Source organism: Numida meleagris, chromosome 3 (assembly GCF_002078875.1).
Source record: "Numida meleagris isolate 19003 breed g44 Domestic line chromosome 3, NumMel1.0, whole genome shotgun sequence".
NCBI classification, from domain to species: Eukaryota; Metazoa; Chordata; class Aves; order Galliformes; family Numididae; genus Numida; species Numida meleagris.
Window position 1 is genome coordinate 24,714,701 of NC_034411.1, and position 18,780 is coordinate 24,733,480.

Here is an 18,780-nt window from a genome sequence, read left to right on the forward strand (position 1 = left end):
TTTCTGAAGAGCATCTTTTGTGCAGATCACATGTTCTGCTATAACACCCTTGGGAGCAGTCACGAATCACAGAGTATGTCCAGTTCTTGCCTTCATCCTCTTGGCTGTCTCACAAGTAGCCCAAGGCCTGACATGCCAAGTATATTCATGAGATCTAGTAAATTCAAAAGGGCATATTCCAGCCATTTCTGAAACTGTGTTTGATCGCTCACTTTCAGCAAGCAGTGTGATATGAACCTGAGGTTCATGAAGAAGTAGAGGATGATCATCCACATTGTAGCCATTCATTCATAATGCTAACCTTTCTTTATTTAGAAGGGTGTCACCAGGCAAGGGAACTGAAAAGCACAAGTCCACTTCAACTAAGGCAAGAAGATATCACAAAACCTGAATCTAACATACATAAGTTGTATCTAAGGAGTACTCTCTATTATACACTATACCAAACAGGATTTTTCTTAATTCAGAAGTCACATGAACATAGCTCTACCTTGTATTAACTGCGAAGGATTCATATGTAAGTCAGAGGAACTCCACTGAGGAAAAGGAATTACATCAATTCAGTTGTGGTGTAAAGAAGATACAGGATCATGACTTTTTTTTTTAAATCAATCCACCCCAAAAAAAACCTTGCATACAATAGCCAAAGGTATAGCATGTTAAAAATACATTTTGAAACAACAAAAAATGCTGTGCTTTATTTTGAAGCAACCAAGACCTCCTTTTTCTCCCTTACCATGTGCAAGTCATTGCTAGAAGAGTCTCTTTGTTCCAGTTAAGAAGGCTGGCATAAGGAAAGGGAGGTGCCTGGTCCCTAAACATGAGATCCCATTAATATTACTGATAGACTATTCTGTAAAGAGATCCATCTGTTTCTGATTTGGTACATTCAGAATAGTAGCTTGTTACATTTTTATAAGAATATGCCTGATCCAAGAAAAGCACAACCTCATGTAATGAAAGAAAAAGAACAAATACTTACTAAATAATCCCATCCATGCTGCACAACTTAAATATCCATCTCCAAAATGGCTTCATTTCTTTGTGTGGGGAGGAAAGGGAATGGAAAGCTACTTATTTCCCTTTAATCTTCCAAAATATACATAAAAGTAACATCTCCTAGTTCCAGAATAAATTTTCTGTTCTTGCAAGTCAGTAATGCTGCTCTTCAAAGGTGTGTTACAAGCAACAAGTTCCTTCAGTTTAACTGCTAAGCTGGCCCTGCAGGAATTTAAGCCAAAGGCAGGAGCTAAGGTATAATGGAGTTAGGTCAATACCAACTTATGATAGGAAGTTTTGTTCGGATGACAATAGTTGGAAAATTTATTCTGAGCTAGGTGTAGAAGTACAGAAGTTGTGCTGCAAAGGTGGAAAGAAAAGATGTCCAAACACAAAGGCTGGGTCTTTCTTCAAGCATGAACTATACAGTTATCCACTAAAAAGAAAGAGCTCATGTTCAGCTTTTAGTGCATATATAGGCTTGTTCCAATGCCTGAAATAGTCAAGAGGCTCATTTCTTAGTCAATGCAGCCAATAGCAAAGTTATTTGGAATCCAGTGCTTCTGTTTTATCTTGACAAAGATTAAACCTAGCTACTGACATTGTTTATCAGTGTTGTCCCTTCTCCTGGCTGATGTTTAAATCAACATCGAAAATATTATACACCTTCTTGGTTCATAAGGTCATTTAATTTTTTTCTGCATATTATCTACTGACAGCATCCATGCCCAAGTATTTATACTATATGCAGTATACAGTTTAAATAATGCAATGACAGGATGAGGTTGCTATAGGCAGGGACACCTCCCAATAGAAGCATTATTCTTCTTTTTATAAAGAAGTACCTACTTCCACAGTCGTGAGGAAAGACATTAAAACTGATATCAGAAACTGCTGAAATATTCCTGAATCTGCAGATGTTGCATACTCACAATTAGTAAAACCAAATTATCATCATGATTCAGAAACAAGAATTGCCATCTAAACAAATGATTTTAGCAGCAGGACCGCAAGTTGATGTACTTCATTCTCAGTTTCAAAATGAATAGTGCAGTTAGTCACTTTCACGGTACGCAGAAATTAAACCTCCTCTGCATTCAGCTGCAAACTGCTTGTGCTAAGAGAAAACTGCTCCCCATCATAAGTCCCCATCCTGCCTCCATTCCAAGAGTAAAAGGCAGCACTACAAGTCCCTCTTGCGTTGCCAAAATCTCTCCATTGATCCTCTATGATGCACTAGTGCTCTGTCAGTCCATAAATAACAGTGGTGCTATGCATCAAATTTAGGTTTTGAAACAAAATTGAAAAATGAACCAGATAGCAGAAGAGTGTAACTGACTAATACAGACAGCAAGGGATGAAACCCAGAGTGCACTGTTTCATGAAGGCATTTAATTCTCATACTATAGAGGTCGCTCTGAAAGTGCCTCCTATTTATTTCCATAGAAACGAATATCAATACAAAGAGCACAATAACACTATTTAATAGAGCAAATTCTCAGCTACAAAACACTCTTTTCAATAGTCCCCACCATTAGCTATGTATTTGCACCAGAGATGAATGAGAGTGCATGCCATGCTCATAAAAATCTGTACCAGCAGAGGTGATCCACTGTCACTGTTGCCACTGCTAAAATGCACCAACCACCACCTCACTGTGCTCACATCCGCCGTTTGGGCCCCATAAATATTCAGCAAGAGTCGATGAATGTTGGTGGGTGCCATTTTTCCATATGGAAGAATTCAATGACACACCTTTGCTTCCTATTGCACTTCCATGTCAGATGCCATTGTGTCAGACTGCCTCTCTGCTGCCATCTATCACACTGCAACAACATGTAATCAAATACTGGTGGAAAGGTTCAACCTCTACTGCCGTACCACCAACATCTGCCTCTGACACCATGGGGAGGAGACATTACTTTCAGAATAGCACTCATACATGTGGCTAACTGGATATCCCACTAGCTGCAATTCGTGGGCTGCCATTTTGCATTATGAGTGGCTGCTAACGAGGTCTTGACACAGGAAATAGAAGATACCTCTGGTTTCCTATGCTGGAAGGATAAAGAGATGTTTCTTTCAGAGCTATCACTTAAAAAAAAAAGACATATTGTGAAGCACCACCTCTCTGTGAGAATACAGAGTAGAGCTGATACTTTGCTGAGGCTGCTGCTAATTTCTCCTGTTAACAAGAGTGTTATTGGTAATATGTGGTGTATATATATAGACACACTGAAATGGAGACTACCTATTTCCCCTCTGCTGTCTAGCAATGAAGACGTCTTGATCCCAGAGACAGAATCAATCAGTTTCCAGATAGACTTCAGACTGTTTACTATGATTTCAAAACGTTACATTTCAAAAGAAGATGAAAGAAAGCTATAGAGCTACCTATTAATGAATACATATATTTAAGTGTATCCTTAATGCCATCTGAGCTTCAGATTGGAGTGTTATGTGTGTACTATGCTAGGCTGCCAAGGGGAGTGGTAGAGTCACTGTCTCTGAAGATGTTCAAGAAACATATAGATGTGGTACTTAGGGACAGGGTTTAGTGGGCAACATCGGTAGTAGGTAGGTGGTTGGACTGGATTATCTTAGAAGTCATTTCCAACCTCTATGATTTTATGACTTTAAATCCCAGTAAAGTCAGACATCCCCCGCAACCTTCACTGTTCGTGACAGAAGAGTTATGATATAAGCTATTATATAAAGGCAACATCTGTATTAGGAGATCTCAGCTCTTTCCCAGCTAAGTATGAAACAAGAGAGTCACTTTCAGGGCAGAAAATCTATGAACCTGCACTTAATTCTAGAAAGCTGATGACTGAAAATTGCCTTTTTGGTTCACCTGCACTTTTGTGATACAACATGTCACAGAGTCATTTAACTCAGGGGAACATACCGTGATGAAGGTCAGGTAACAGGCAGTTTCCAATATTTGTTTTCATCAGGAGTGTACTTTCTTGTGAATGAAGCACAGCATCTTTACCATGAGGAGACCTTTCCTTCTGAAGGACAATAATTGCCTCACAAATACTTTTAGAAATATGGCTGTGTCTGCTATATCTGGACACAACAACTTCAGACAATTTAGGTGGCAGAGGCTTACCATGTAACTCTACAACAGGCTTCCTAGGGTCCATTAGCACTCTCCCTCACCAGCCAGGGGCTGTCCCACGTCCCACCACCCCAGACAGGAGCACAACACTGGGGCAGCCTCAGCCCCAACCACCTCCCCAAGGACCGAAGCCAGGACTTGGCCTGGCTCAGCAGATCCCACAGCTGAGCAGAGCTGTGGGGAGCTGGAGCCTGGCCCTGCTGCAGCCTCACTGGGGTAGTGGCTGAGAGGACATGGGCTGAGGTGGGACCCTGAGCCTAGGCCAAGTACGGGAGCCCTGAGTGGTCAGGCAGGAACATGAGGGTCTGTCAATTCTGCTGGTCTTGACACACTAAAGCTGTACAATGCCTGTAGAAATATAGTAGATTATGCAACTTTTCTGACTAAAACAAAATACAACTACCAAACAATGGGATTATGAGATTTAAAACTATTGTAACTGTTAGCACTCTGTTCATATGTAAGCTAGCATTTCCTTTCTGAATTGGTAGACCTTGTACATTAGTGCTCAGCTAGAACAGAGAAAGGAAGAAACTGCTGAAACAGGCTTTCTTGGTTTTAGTAAGGAAAAAAATCTCCTTTTCGTTCATTTGTTAACCTCCTTATTTATCCTTACTCAGTACTTACGAATCAACCTCACTTTTCAGAACTCTGAATATCTTGATTTGTAATTCTCACATGAAGACTTTCACTAGAATTATTTGGTAGTATTTGCACAGAACTTACCCAAACCTTGCTGCTTCTGCTTAGTCATTGAGGTCTCCTCAGTCATCAGCTGCAAGGTAGCTTATGCATTAGTTTCTTCTTAGCAGAACAGGTTATCCATTAGTCAAATCACAAAAAAGCATTTGTTCCAGAGTACTGCAACCATGTACAAGTAGTGCCATTTAAAAAATAAAAATCCAGAGTCCTTTTCCAGTTTTAAAAGTCAACCAGATGTTTTAAAGAAGGGTTCATTAATAATCCTTTCTTGAAGGCATCAGATTTTGTCCCATCAACACAACCAGTGTCATTAGTGACAGTAAATTATTCTTCTAGATAGAGGTAAAGAAAAGGGGCTCATAAAATTAATTTCTAACCTACTTCTGTCTACTTGTTTATAAACTGTGAATCAATAATTGAAATGGAACAGCATGTAAATCTTGAATATCTCCAGAGAAGGAGACTCCATAATCACCCTGCGAAGCTTGTTTCAGTTCTCTGTCACCCTTCAAAGTAAAGAAGTTTTTCCTCATGTTTGTATGGAAATCTCTGTGTTCCAGTTTTTGCCTATTACCCCTTGTCCTGTTGCCATGGACCATGGAAAAGAGCCTGGTCCCATCTGTTTGACTCCAGCATTTTAGATATTTATAAAAAGTGATAAGATCTCTTCTTCGTCTTCTCGAGGCTGAACAGTCCCAGGTATCTCAGTCTTTCATCATACATGAAAGAAAAAATCCTATTAAGACTGTCACAATATTCTCACCAATGTCTTATTGCACAAGTGGACAAAGAAAGTTGCCTTAAATCTATGTTTCACCATAATGGATCAATAAACTGAATTAAGGTAACCAGAGCTCAGATTTCTGGAAAGCGTTGGAAGCCTCAGTTTTCAGCTGAGACTGAAAATAAGGCTCTCAAAAGGGGAAGAAGAGAGACGGACACAATCAAAAATTCATAAAAACTTAAATTATTCCCAGAACTTCCTGTTCTCAAAAAAAGTTTGGGAAAAAAAAGGTTTTGAAATTCTAGAACTGTGCCATTTCAACATTTTTAATACAGAAAAAAAAAAAAGCCTTGGGTTTGTGGTTAAAAGCATCTTCTGTTGAAATTCAATTTAGTTTATATTAAAAGGTTAAAAAAAAAAAGAACATTATGATGAAATATGTTTGCTTGTTTCTTAAGTCACCCATATATTCACTAAGCTCTATGCCAGGCCTAAAATTTCAAGATCAACAGAACCTTTGTGGGATGAGAAAACTGTTCTCTGTATATCCGCACAACAAAGGGAACATAATCAGCAGTTCAGGCTCTTCCTAGTTTCCTTGCTATGTTGCTCAAAAATAACTTTTGAGAACCACCATGGTGAATGGAAACATAGTCCAGACCTCCAAACTTCAGAATGTACAAATATCTCCTCATTCTCCATGGTGTATATTAAAAAAGATCTACTAAGATTGTCTTTAGGGGACTAAAACTGTGTTTCTTCAAATAAGTCAACCTAAAATTTTACACTCATGAAATTAATGTATCAAATATTCACACCTATATTTTATTATGGTCTTTGCCTGGCAAATAAATTAGTCACTGTTGGTGCTAAGCCTGTTACAATAAACCAGGTAAAAAATGTAAAGGATAATATAATTGAAAAGCTTAAGAGAAGTCAGAGGTAACACCCTTTTTATAGCAATCATCTTTTCCAATCATCTTTTCTCCAGAGTATGAAACATGGTAGGAAGAAAAAGCTGAATTTATTTGAAGATGCACGTCATAAATTTAGGAAACTTAAGAAAAGATTGCTTGATAAAGCAAGCTAATTCCTGCATTTCACAAGTGATCAGATTTCTGCTGGGCTCTCATACTGTGATCAGCTCCTAGTATCTGAGAGACATTTGGCTAAAGCATGTCTTGAAGACAGCACTTCAACTGAGGAATAGTGGAGGTAGTTATTAAGGCACAATGTGCATATATAGAAGTGAGCCAAAATGACAGACTGATAGAAACACAGTTAACTAACCATTAACTATAATCCAAAATCCAAGAATCTGCCTCTGGAATTATGCATATCCATTTTGGACAATAAATCATCAGTTTCCCCTATCATAGTTTGAAAAGCTACATTGTTACGTTTTTTCTAACATTAGTTTGGACAATCCAGATGTCCCAGCTGTACTGCCAAACTCATCCTTCTGGATGAAAGTCATACTGTCAGAAGAGTAATTTTCCCTTATGACTAATGAAATAGTTGAACCATTCTAAAGGAATACCTTTTTGACTGTTGTGGTGATTTCCGATAATAAAATATGCTATACATTTACTCAAAGTCTTTTATAGTGTAGGCTACAGTTTTGGGAGTTGTTTTGGGTTTTTTGTTGGTGGCAGTAGTGGTTTTCTTTGTTGTTATTTTAAATCAGACAAAGATAAAGATGTTTTTGTAAGGATGGTGTTTGAGAGCCATCATGAAATAGCACAGTCTTCCTTCTAAGCGTGTAGTCAATTAATTTCCTCATCTTTCTAGATCTGAAGAACCATTTCTTTTCACATCTAACTGCTCAATCAGTTATACATACCTTTCCCAAATTTCCATATATTCCCCCGTATTTAAGTGTTGACAGTGACAAATGCCCAAAGTTGTTGGAAATATGGAAAACAATGGTTTAGCTGTCCTCAACTGGAAGACTGGCTATGGGAAAGAGCTCTCTTTTAAGCAGAGTCCCAGGTCACCCTAGAAGGAGAAAATTAGTACAGCTTAGAAATAGTCTGTGTTAATGAGCAATATCTTAGAATTTCCTCTGTGGATACTTTTCTATTTCACTAAGTGAGTCTAACACATTTTAATGAAAGAAATGCATCATGTAGGAAAGCAGCAGTACACATGCTTATTTGTTTATACACTCATTCATGAACTGAAGTACAATGAGCTCTTTTGGAGAGCAGAAGGGTTTCTTTAGTCCACAAACAGGGATTTCTAATACTGTAAAATTACAAAGTGCCCTCTTTATGCTAGTTACATGACCTTGTAGTGACAGTACGTTGTAGAAACAGTACTATAGCCTGTAATTTTTCAAAATTATTTAGAATAATCTACCCCAAATCAGGAGATGGATTCAGATTGTTGCTATGGTCATCACTACTTCTAAGGAATTCTTTGTAATGGTATTTGTGAAATTATAGAGCTATAGCTCTTAAGGCTAGAAAGAACCACATAGAACATCTCATGTTTCCTGCTCTTTAGTACAACCATATAATTTCAGCCAGCTGTGTCTCCATTGTTTGCTAAAGCATACCATTCACTCTCAGTTTGAAGACTTCAAGAAATGGTAAGCTCACTGTTCCTCTTAATAATTTGTTCCAGTGGCTGATAACTTCATTGTTAGCAACTGAGAAGTATAATACTAATCTAGGTGGCAACCTAAATATACTGTGAATATCTCTACCTGTTTAAATGATGGTATTCCAGGTAATTAATATCCCTCTAATCAGGTCTATTCATCATAAAAGAATAGGGCCTTAAGAATTATTATTTTTTTTAATAACTACTACTTTTGTGAACTTTTTGCATTTGTTTCTCATCATTTTAGTTTCTAGAAGCTTATAAAATTCGGAGGCAAATTCCCATTCTGGTTTCCATCTTCACAGGCCACAGTGCTTTTAAACAATGACTGCTCCTTTCTTCTGTAGCTTTCCATGATTTCCATGCAGCCTTTTTTCCTGATAGAATGGAAGCATTCTTCTCACAGTGAAATTATTCCCAGATGGATTCATGGCTGAAAACTCATGAGAACTCCTGCACACGCACAAAAAAAGGAATAAAAAATGAGAGTACTTTTTGGGATACCACAAAGCACATTTCCAGATAAAATAATAATTTGCATTTTTGCAGACCTTTACATCTTCAAAGCACTGGACACGCATTCATCATCAGAAAAGATTATTGTTACTGAATGTCATAAATGTTATTTTTCTAAGGGTTTGCTTCACTATCACTGTCAGATTTAGCTGCTGCAGTTCAAGGGGTGATAAAACTATTATGTATGACTGAAAGACTTAGGCTCTGTAGTGCACCCAACTTTGACAAGCACACTGCCAACCCAATTCTTGGAAATCTCACTCCCTGTAACAAAGTTGGGATATGGAAAAAGCTTGTCACATGAAGACTGACTGCTATCATATATTAAGACCAGGTGGACTTAATGGGTGGGCTATAACCCTCTTATCTGCCCGCCTCCTGTAAATCTGTATTCACTTTGAAGCTTTACCCTTACAAGTTCTGAGTCCCTTATTAGAAGCTGAGGCTCAGCAACACAGAGGATTAGCCTTTATTGTCTCACTCATGGCCAGGCCTGTCTGAAAGCACTTTTTGCTGCAAGAGGTACTTACTGATAGCAGAAGTCCAGTTGAAGTGTAGTTCTCAGAATACCTCTAAACACTGCAATAGCCAAAGCGCAGAGATTCCTAGACAAACCTGACAGCTGAGATGGTCACACAGCACACTGCAGCATTATGCAGAGGTGCTGTAAATGTTCCCAGAGTGTCTCAGCCATGTTTTCATGGTACTGCACCCAACCATGTCAGCCCTAGCTCAAGTTCAGAGCCATTCTGAAGCAGCTCTGCTAACTCAGCATCTCTCTCACCACATCAGCAGCACCACTCCAGTAGGGACAGACCGCCAGGAACTGTCCACTGCAGCATATTGTTACCACAGTCAACACTTCAGAAACAAATGCACAAAAATGCTGAAAAGAAAGCAAGAAAGAACTCACAAGTTTATGCTTATCATCTGTTACACTCACAGGGGGAAGCCTGAGTTTCATTGATTTGATTGAGCATCTTCTACATAATTTTAGGCCAAAGAGAGCCATAGCAGTGCAGAAGTAGCTGATAAATCAAAAGCAGAAAATTAGGAATTAAAGCTCAGTTCAGGCCTTTTATCTTTATTACCCTTCTTTATGTGCATATGGTAGGTGTTCAACACTTTCCAAGTCCGTATGATATTATTCCGTGCTTCAGGAGCTTTAGGGCTGTAGTCATCTATAAAAAGGCAACCTAACAGTTTCCTGTGGCTGAGAGTTGAATGTGTTATTTGTTACCAGCTGGTTCATGGTTAGATTGAGCCCAAGTCTTGGCATTAAGTGATCAGACCTACTTTAAACCATTTGCTTATGGGGTGAATTCACATGTAGAGAGAATTCTGGTGCAATATTTTATTTCTGACTTATGGCACATGACTCTTTTTTTCCTAAACCAATATTAAAACCAGAAACCATAATATGCCAAATGCAGACTGCATTTTTTGGAAAGTTGATACCAAACGTAACAGTAAATGAACCCTTTTGAAAGGTTAAAGTTGCTTTCATATAAAACATTTTCTACCAGGAAATGGAAGTGGAATGTTGAACTAAGCATTCAACTTGAAAGAACTGTGCATGGATTCCAATGGTTGCATTGTCCTTGAAAATAAGAAAAGCAAAAGGTTTTTATGAGAATAAATAGCTCTAGTTTCATAAAAAGGGTATTATGGTGATGAGGTAAAATGAATCCCAGTATTTTGGATGCTCCTTTTAACCTTCCAACAGCCCCTCCTTGTGCATTAAGCATTCTAGGGTGAGGTTTCACAGTATAGCTGAATTTAGCCAGCAGCTCTGCTGCCTTCATTTTTCCCAACATCCTCCCTTCCCTGGCATGCAGTTCTATTGCCTCCATTACGTCCTCTCTGACTTTCATGTGGCCCTTCAGTGAGCCTGGTTGGATTACTATACCAATAGAACACCGTTCATTTTATATTTATGCTGAGTTAGCTTTCTGCAAGCTGGTATGGTGAACCAGTCTTAGGGGTGACACAGATATCAGAGCTGCTCCAGAAGTAGTAATGGCTGAGAGCAGCCTTCCTAGATGTGCTCCATTCACTTGGGAAGCTTCAAATCCTTAAACTACCCATTCTAAATAATGTGATTGCCTCTTACAAATCTACATCTACAGGGCTCATTTGTTGATTGTGGACCTGTTACACTAGCTTCTACAAAAAGCTAATGGAAGAAAGTAAAAAGATCAAATAGAATTACCACTTATGGAAGCAAAGACAGTGAGCTGACAGATGCACTGTAGTGTGGTTGTGCATTCTCAGGAGCAGACACCTCTGGATGAAGGACAGAGATCCACGCATCTTCATATTATGTAATCAAAGAATGTCCTTTTCTGAATACAATTTTTTGCTTTGGGGGAAAATAAAAAGAAAGTCAATTTTACTTGGTTTCCTTGGCTCTCAATTTTGATTCCTTCATCATTCTGTAGGGGAAAAAAGAAAAAAAAAAGCCATTCAAATGAACTTGGCACACTGTTCTACTGCTGATTTGCCAGATTCCTCTGTCCTCGAGTGTGACACAGTGTTATTATTCGGTGTCCTGTGTTTAAAATCTGAAGCGACTTAACCTGGCTCTCTGCCACCCCACTTGCTGACGTGTTGACATCATGTAAATAATGCATAGCTCTGTGGCCACACTACTTTCATGCCACATGCTGAGAGAAACAGATGACACCTGCTATTATTATTAGCCACATCTTAGATACCTTAGGAACGTGCAAAAAGGGACATCAAAATTACTTCAAACATGTTGTGGTCTCCAGCTCCAAACTCCTTCATTAGGACTGAAAAGGAACCCATGCATCTACTGTGATTAAAACCAGAGACTGCTGATTTACATCTCACTCTTTAAAAGTTAACCATTCTAAGACTGTTGATAAATAACTGTATCTTTTGACTGACACAACAATTTCAACCAGCTAGGTATTTCTCTGTACACTACAGAAAAAGGGACCATTTTAGAAGAAATTTTACAGAGCAACAAAAACTCAGTTCCAAGCTGCAAAATTCTAGCTGTGTAATTAATTTCAGACACTGCCTCCCCTGCTAATGTTAGCCTGTCTACTTCTGCTCTTCTGATCTTGTCGAAATATAAACCTACCTATGCCATCAAGGCAGGCTCATGAAACCAAAATGAAATTGTGGTTTTCACTAAGGAACATTGCAAAGCAAAAGTTGACAGATACGTCACCTACATCTTACAGGATCATCTAAATGTCATACACTCTCAATCAAATTGAAAACAAGCTTGCTTGTCCCAGGACATATAACAAGGTTGAAATTTGATGTCTTGTATCAATGTTTCCCAAATATTGCTGCATATACCTTCCTTTCACTTACTTGTGACTGCCAAGCTGAGGGAGTGACCGGTTACACTTCATTTTTCCATGGTGTTTCCATGGAAAATTTGCTTGTCTTCATCATATCACTGCCCCTATGCTGTCAGAGCAAGGCCACAATATGAATTCTTCCTGTGAAAACACTTGAGTAAAGTGACTGTGAAGTCAGAAGGGACAATAAAATACAACAAACTTGAAAAGTAAAAAACATTTATAGTTCAGAAGCCTACTTTGCTGTGGAGAATTCACCTCAGTCTTCAATCTGAGGCCAGCACCCATGTAGGTACACAGCTCCCTACTGACTTTAGATTCTCAGAGCCATAAATAATAGAGTCTCTGGCTCTAAACCTCACAAATGTGCAACTAGAACATCATTTCTCAGGGAAAATCAGATATACAGCTCAAAATGCTTTGCCCAAGTAAATTCCTTTGGAAACTCTGGAAACATGCAAACACAAAAAGGAAAGGGAGGGGCTCTTTTTCAACTCCTATGAGACAGTCAGAGCACACAAATTTAGTTTATTTCTCCTTGAGGATGAATACATTGGACAATATTCCATACTTGTCCACATTGTTCAAAAGGATCAGCATTTTGAGTGTCCCAGACCGAGACCAATTCTTTCTGTTTTATCCATTAAGAAAACCAGGAATCTTGTGGTCTTTTTTCAAAAGAATGTCTTTGTCCAGAATCTTGCCTCAAAGATTTTATTTGCAGTATGTTATTTAGAAAAGAAAAGAGCGCTGGAATGACTTCCTAATTTCTTTACTAAATCTGTTCTCAATCTACTTTATTTCAAGCATTGTTACAGACAGTTCCTTACACAACATTCTACTCTGAAGCCCTGTAATTACACACAAGCTGGTCAAACTTTCGCTTGACTGGAAAAGAGTTGTAGTAACTCCATTAAATTGAAAAAAAAACTGGGGAAAAGAATAGGTTGGTTGAGAGGATAACTCATTTTGAGATGAAATTTCTGTTCTTACAGTTGCCCTGGTAATGTAGTTGCTTCTCACACAGAAGTGAGAAAAAGTATCTAGTGGCATTTTATACAGTTTTTGTTTTGCCCGGGGTTTGAATTTCACAAGGCTAACTAGATTGCCCTTGTCTAGGAAACCCTGGGGGTAATGCCAGATGGTGTCTGTATGCAAGCTAGAAAGAGTGAAAACTGGACAAGGGTAGTGGCTGAAAACCAGGGAATAAAAAACACTGCACTTGACTAATGGGTAAAATATAAAAAGTTAACACAAATTTATGAAGTGGCTCGACAGGGGAAATGAAATGTGCTTATCACAGGCAAAGTCTTCTGAGAGCACCATCAGCTTCAGAAAATCCTCCCAAAATCTTGTTGAGAGGTGTATACATGTGTATGCAATAATAAATTAGGTATTCCAAACAGGTCAATGCTAGACCAGTAGCAAGTAAAAATAGAACTTGCACATTCTTAGTAAGAGCTATCTTAGCAGCCCTGCCTGAATGGTAGACTATAAAAGCTCTCATTATACGGTAGCCTGACTTGACTATTTTCTCCACCAAAATGTTTTACTCAAGTGACTTTAAATGTCCAGGTAAGCTTCGTATTTTGCAAAGCACAATGTGCATCAACACAGAAAGCAAAATCTGGGTAAACGTGAGCTACTGACTACTGCAGGGTGTCTCCTTGGGAAGAAACATTGTGCTCTTCCTGTCATTGTGGTTTCCTCTCTCGATGGTAGAGGGGGAAGGAATGAGGGAAATAGAGCCTTTGCCACATTCAAAATTTCTTGCATTTTATCTGACACCCATATTTACAACTTTGAGCACATGTGGTTTCACCAACAGAAGGAAGACGGAGGCTGTGAGCAGCACATGTACATGACTTGTTTCGCGCAGTGGCTGTGAAGGGTGCTGGGAGCCAAGCTGGGCTAGAGGCAGAAGGGAGAGCTGGGGCTCACCAGTGGTGACACAAAGTGCTGATGGCACAGCAGAGGAAGCAGGGTGTGGGGGCAGATAGCAAACACATGGGCATTAGTCTGAATGGAGGTCAGTTGAGTTTCATTTTCCTGCTTGAGTTACTTGGAGAAAAATCTCAAACAGTACACAAAATAGTAGGGGAGGGACGGTTATACACATGACTATTATAGCCCCATCCTTGAACATTTCCAGTGATAAGCCACAAGTATTAACATTTTTGTTTCCACATCTAAAGGCACGCACTGTTCTACATGGAAGAGTAATCTTGGCTTGACTGTTTACAGTTCCAGTGTTATGCCCTCTCTTATCTGTTCACTTTGGCTAATGTGGCTTGATGATTTCATTCTGTGTTTTCCCTTTTCAATCATATACATCAGATAGCAGATATTCATACTTCCCTCCCACCACGTGACATGTCTTCATAATACAATGACAACGTGGCAGGCTTACTTTTGCAAAGAATCATCCTTGATCTGTTCTGGTTTTTCTTAGAAGTTAGCACTAATATTTACAGTATAAATCAGGAAATGCAAGGTACAGACAGTACTGTGGTTTCAGCGGTTAAATTCTGTGTGTCACATTTCTACAGAAAATTGGTACTCAGTCTGAAGATCAATTTGTTATTTAAAAGTTAATTCTGTGTCTGAAACAGCCTCTTTAAAACAGTTATGATATGTTATGGTATGACTGCTGCACTGGAAGACATTGTTGTGAAAGGAGACTGTGCTTGCAGCAGCATACTCAAAAACTAATAAAATATCATCTGTATTCTTTTACAGTATGTGTTGGGTTAAACAATGAGGAAATAAGAGGCTTATTAAAGTTGCACTGAAAAATAGGGAATCAGTTTCATTGAAAATGTGTTGAGGATGCTAGGCTGTAATTTTAAAGGTGCTCAGTGCTCCAGACAAAAGCCTATATAGCTTCTGTAAAGATCTTAGGTACATGAACTCCACTTCCTTCAGCCTCAGGTGGGCACCTTTAAACACTTCAAAACTGCAATAGGCATCTAATTGCATATTAAAGGGATAGACACCCCTAAAAACCTGGACCCCAGCTCTTGATGACAAGTGTTAGCCTGTCGGTTCACTTCGGTACTGAATACTGTATTGCTGCCTACTTGGCCACTAGGAGTAGGTCACCACCCATTTCAACAATAACTCGGTAGTAATGAATGGTGAATATCCCTCTTGGCCTCTATTTGAACTTGTGACACAGGCTAAACAGCTAACCATACCATTATAACCACACTAGCCCTCCAGTCTTACTATCCTACATACCTCTAACAAATAAATATCCTTCTGACAGTCTTTCCTCAGGCTTGGTATGAGTGATCTGATAATGTCCAGAAAATTCCTATGAAAAGACATTGTGAAACAGTTTTTCATTCTAAGATCTATTTTTTATTATATGTGTATAGATATGTATATATACACAAGTACTCATTTTGAGAGAAATGTAACAGCAATCTAAGCTAGGATCAATGTATCTAGAAACCACAGCAAAGCCTATACACTCTTGTTGCAATAAATAAAAAATTTAAAAAGTTTCTAACAATAAGTTCTGCTTTAAAAAAAGAAAAGAAGAAGAGGAATTTGTGCTTTTAAGATTAAAACAGTAAAAGACTCAGCAAGCCAAAATGCCTTCCTTTTCCATTCCAACTAAATCATACACTATTTGGGGTAGAAGTTTGGCAGGGCACTCTGTTAGATTATTCCTACATTGTGTTTGGACTGATTTCTTTATCCCATTTTGATAGATGGATGTCTAGCCTAGCCCTGAATATCTTCAGTGCTGCTGATTCCAAAGCTTCAGTTGGCAGCTGCTTTCCTTGGCTAGTAGTTCCCTGATATATAATCCTAATTTTCCTCTCACAATACTTAGGGCTATTTTTCTTTCTTCTTTTCTTTGTTGTTAACTAATGAGTATAACCAAACATTGCCTCTTTTTAGTTTCCTTTCCATTGTGGACAATGAGAGGTGTCACTTTAAATTTCCTGGAATTAATGTGATTAATTCTCTTGACATCATACTGTAGGTCTTATTTTGCAAGCCTGCTATCAATGTTCTTACATTGTTCAAGATTTAAGATTTGAAACAGTTTTTTTAAACAAAATATCTAGAACTAGTTTACAGTATATTTCAGCTGATGGCCATAAATGACCATAACTTTGACATTTTCTCTGCTTATTATATATATATTTCCATGGATTATGTTGCATAAAAGGTTAGACTAGATGGTTCTGTAGACCCATACAGAAAACATAAGAGCTACTAGAGCTGAAAAATATCAATGCTGCAAAAATAAAAACACTCATATTTGAGACAACAGTCAGACTAAATCTCATGATTCTCAAGAAATGAAACAGTAGGTCAGTAAGTGTTAATGACATTGAATTCAGAAGCTAGTCTCTCTGCAAGCACTACAAGACAGTTAAGTTTTATTTTAGAGAGAATAAAGACAATGTGAGAAAAGGAGCAGTGGGCTACAAATTAGCATGATGAAAAGCCACTGAAAAGGAGACACTTTGGGAAGCTGAAGAAGGGTTTGGAAACTGGCTGAAGAATTTTGGGGGCAAGTTCTTACATTGCAAAGCTACAGAAGATTATGTTAGTCATGCCATGCAAAGAAGTATCACTCAACAGCTACCCATGGCTGAGGATCCTGAGAGGAAGGAGGCAGAACTGTATCCTAAACGCAGAGAAAGATGCAACAAGCTATGTCCTGTGTTTCTTCTGCACATTTCTTACCTCATGGCAGTTTTTTCCTCAGTGTGAGCAGTTTTGTGCATTCTTTCCCAAGGTGTTCAGGCTTGTTCCTAGGTACAACACTGGATCCTGTATATCTTTTCTGGATAAATCCTATTGTCAGCATCAGAACACTTAAATCTTCTGGTGGAGCAAGCCCTGGGTAAGAGTTTCATAAAATCACCAAAAACAAGCCCCTTATCACTCCAGCGGTCTCACCAGACTCCTATTTATGTTTTTGAACATTTGGCTAGAAGTGCCCTAATTGGTCACTGCAGCTCCAGGGATCAGACAGTAGGATGCACGAACATACACAGAAAGGTGAATCACGATGGTATGACTCTGGGAGTCTTTTCTATTAACAGGATGATCACTTGCTGTGTTTGCTCAAGCTTCTCAACACATCTCATCCACATCAAACATGCTCACATGACTAACAGGAACCTTTCCACAGTGTCTCCCATGCAGACATTAATCTCATTTGCCAAATAATTCTCACACTATCCTGGCATATGTGTCTCTAGTTATGACGTAATCATTTACATTTTGTCAGTAGTTACACAGTGCAAATGTGCCATTACCATCCAAATAGATTTGACTATTCCTCTAGCTCAGTTCCAACCATGAGAAATAATTCTGTCAATTCAAATTATTCAAAAAACTGCTTTATCTGGGTATTCACTGCTTTTAGTGACAATCAGATAAGTTGTTTTACAATAGGAATGTTCTGAGCACTGAGTAGATAACTCCCAACAGGCGCAGAGCTGACCTCATTCGCCAGGTAGCTTTTAGCCACTACACATTTGCTGTGAACCTCTTAATCCCTGCATATGCATCTGGACCAGTGACACTTATTTCTGCATCACGCTATCCCCTATCATCAAGCTGTGCATTACCAAGTTCTTTTCATGATAGGGCCGTCACTTCTAGTACGTGGAAAATGTGGTTCCTTTTTTAAATAAAGGAAGTCTGAGTAATTCTGTAAAGCCAAGAAGACTGAACTCTATGTACACGTTAATTCCAACAACTTAAATCATTTTGGCTTTTGCAGCTCTGACATCCAAACTAACCTTACTGAACTCACAAGCAAGCTCCAAATTCACTACTGAGCACTACTACTTATATAGCAATGTTTGTATACTCTACAAACCCTTTGGCAGCATTGTTTCCACCAATGAGCCACTAGACTCAGTCTGACAATGAGAAAAGTTCTGCCTTACTGAAACTGCCATCTTTCATTTATGTTTGCACCTTCTGCTGGCTTGCTGTGGTGTGCCACACACCTAATTCACTATCAGATTCTGCAGGGGCAGTCTTTGATGGAGGTGGACAGGCCTGCTCTCTGGTGGCACCATTCACATTGATGTGCAGTACAGAGCAATGCCACTTTAAAATAATTCCTGCATAAAAGGTTTACAAGACATTATTATATTAGGACAGCAAGCAAAGTAGTGAGATACCTCATGCTCTTGGGCTGAAGAGCAGTTGCTCCTACTTCTGTATCTCATTTAAGAAGGATCAAGTCCTGCTTTGAAAGAAGCATAAGACTAGAAAACTTGTTAACATGAACACATACTTGAATCCACTAACTTAAGTGAAAGCAATTGCTGACAACAATGCCTTAAATTACCAGGCTGTTTATATAGCTGGGATTTTAACAGGACTTAGTCTAAACCTGACTCGGAACCGTTTAAGTCTACGGTAAAACTACAGACAACTGCAGAGGGAGGCTGAGGCCTCACCAAGAATTTTTTAAAGGATTTTTAATCTTTCACCTCTCTGCTTTAGAGCATTCTGTGAACTTATACACCTCAGAGGTTTTATATAGCTGGTGAGTAAGCTAAAACTTATGGGAAATAAATAATTTGTTCTACATCACAGAAGAAATCTGTGTCAGAGATAGAACTTGTGTTCACAGAACCATTGCTATCCTGCTCCTCTCTGTGGCACAGGAGTCTTCTCATTGACCTTTCAGTCCCACAGGGCAGAAATGACAGTACCAGTAAGTGAAGGCAGGTCAAATCTCTACCAAAGAAAAGTTACTATGATTATACTTCTAG

General features: G+C 38.8%; 1 long non-coding RNA gene across 19 annotated transcripts in view; it reads right to left on the minus strand.

The window, feature by feature from the left end:
* Positions 2,754 to 18,780, minus strand: part of LOC110396225 — a 106,713-nt gene continuing 90,686 nt past the window's right edge. For 14 of the 19 annotated variants that reach the window (XR_002436844.1, XR_002436842.1, XR_002436845.1 and 11 more), the window contains 5 exons: positions 16,724 to 16,879; positions 12,024 to 12,154; positions 10,885 to 11,034; positions 9,586 to 9,700; positions 8,333 to 8,609 (listed from right to left, as the gene is read on the minus strand). This is a non-coding gene — a long non-coding RNA (uncharacterized LOC110396225). Of the gene's footprint in view, positions 8,610 to 9,585; positions 9,701 to 10,884; positions 11,035 to 12,023; positions 12,155 to 16,723; positions 16,880 to 18,780 lie in introns of all 19 variants that reach the window. The other 5 variants (XR_002436853.1, XR_002436847.1, XR_002436858.1 and 2 more) reach the window with 5 other exon arrangements.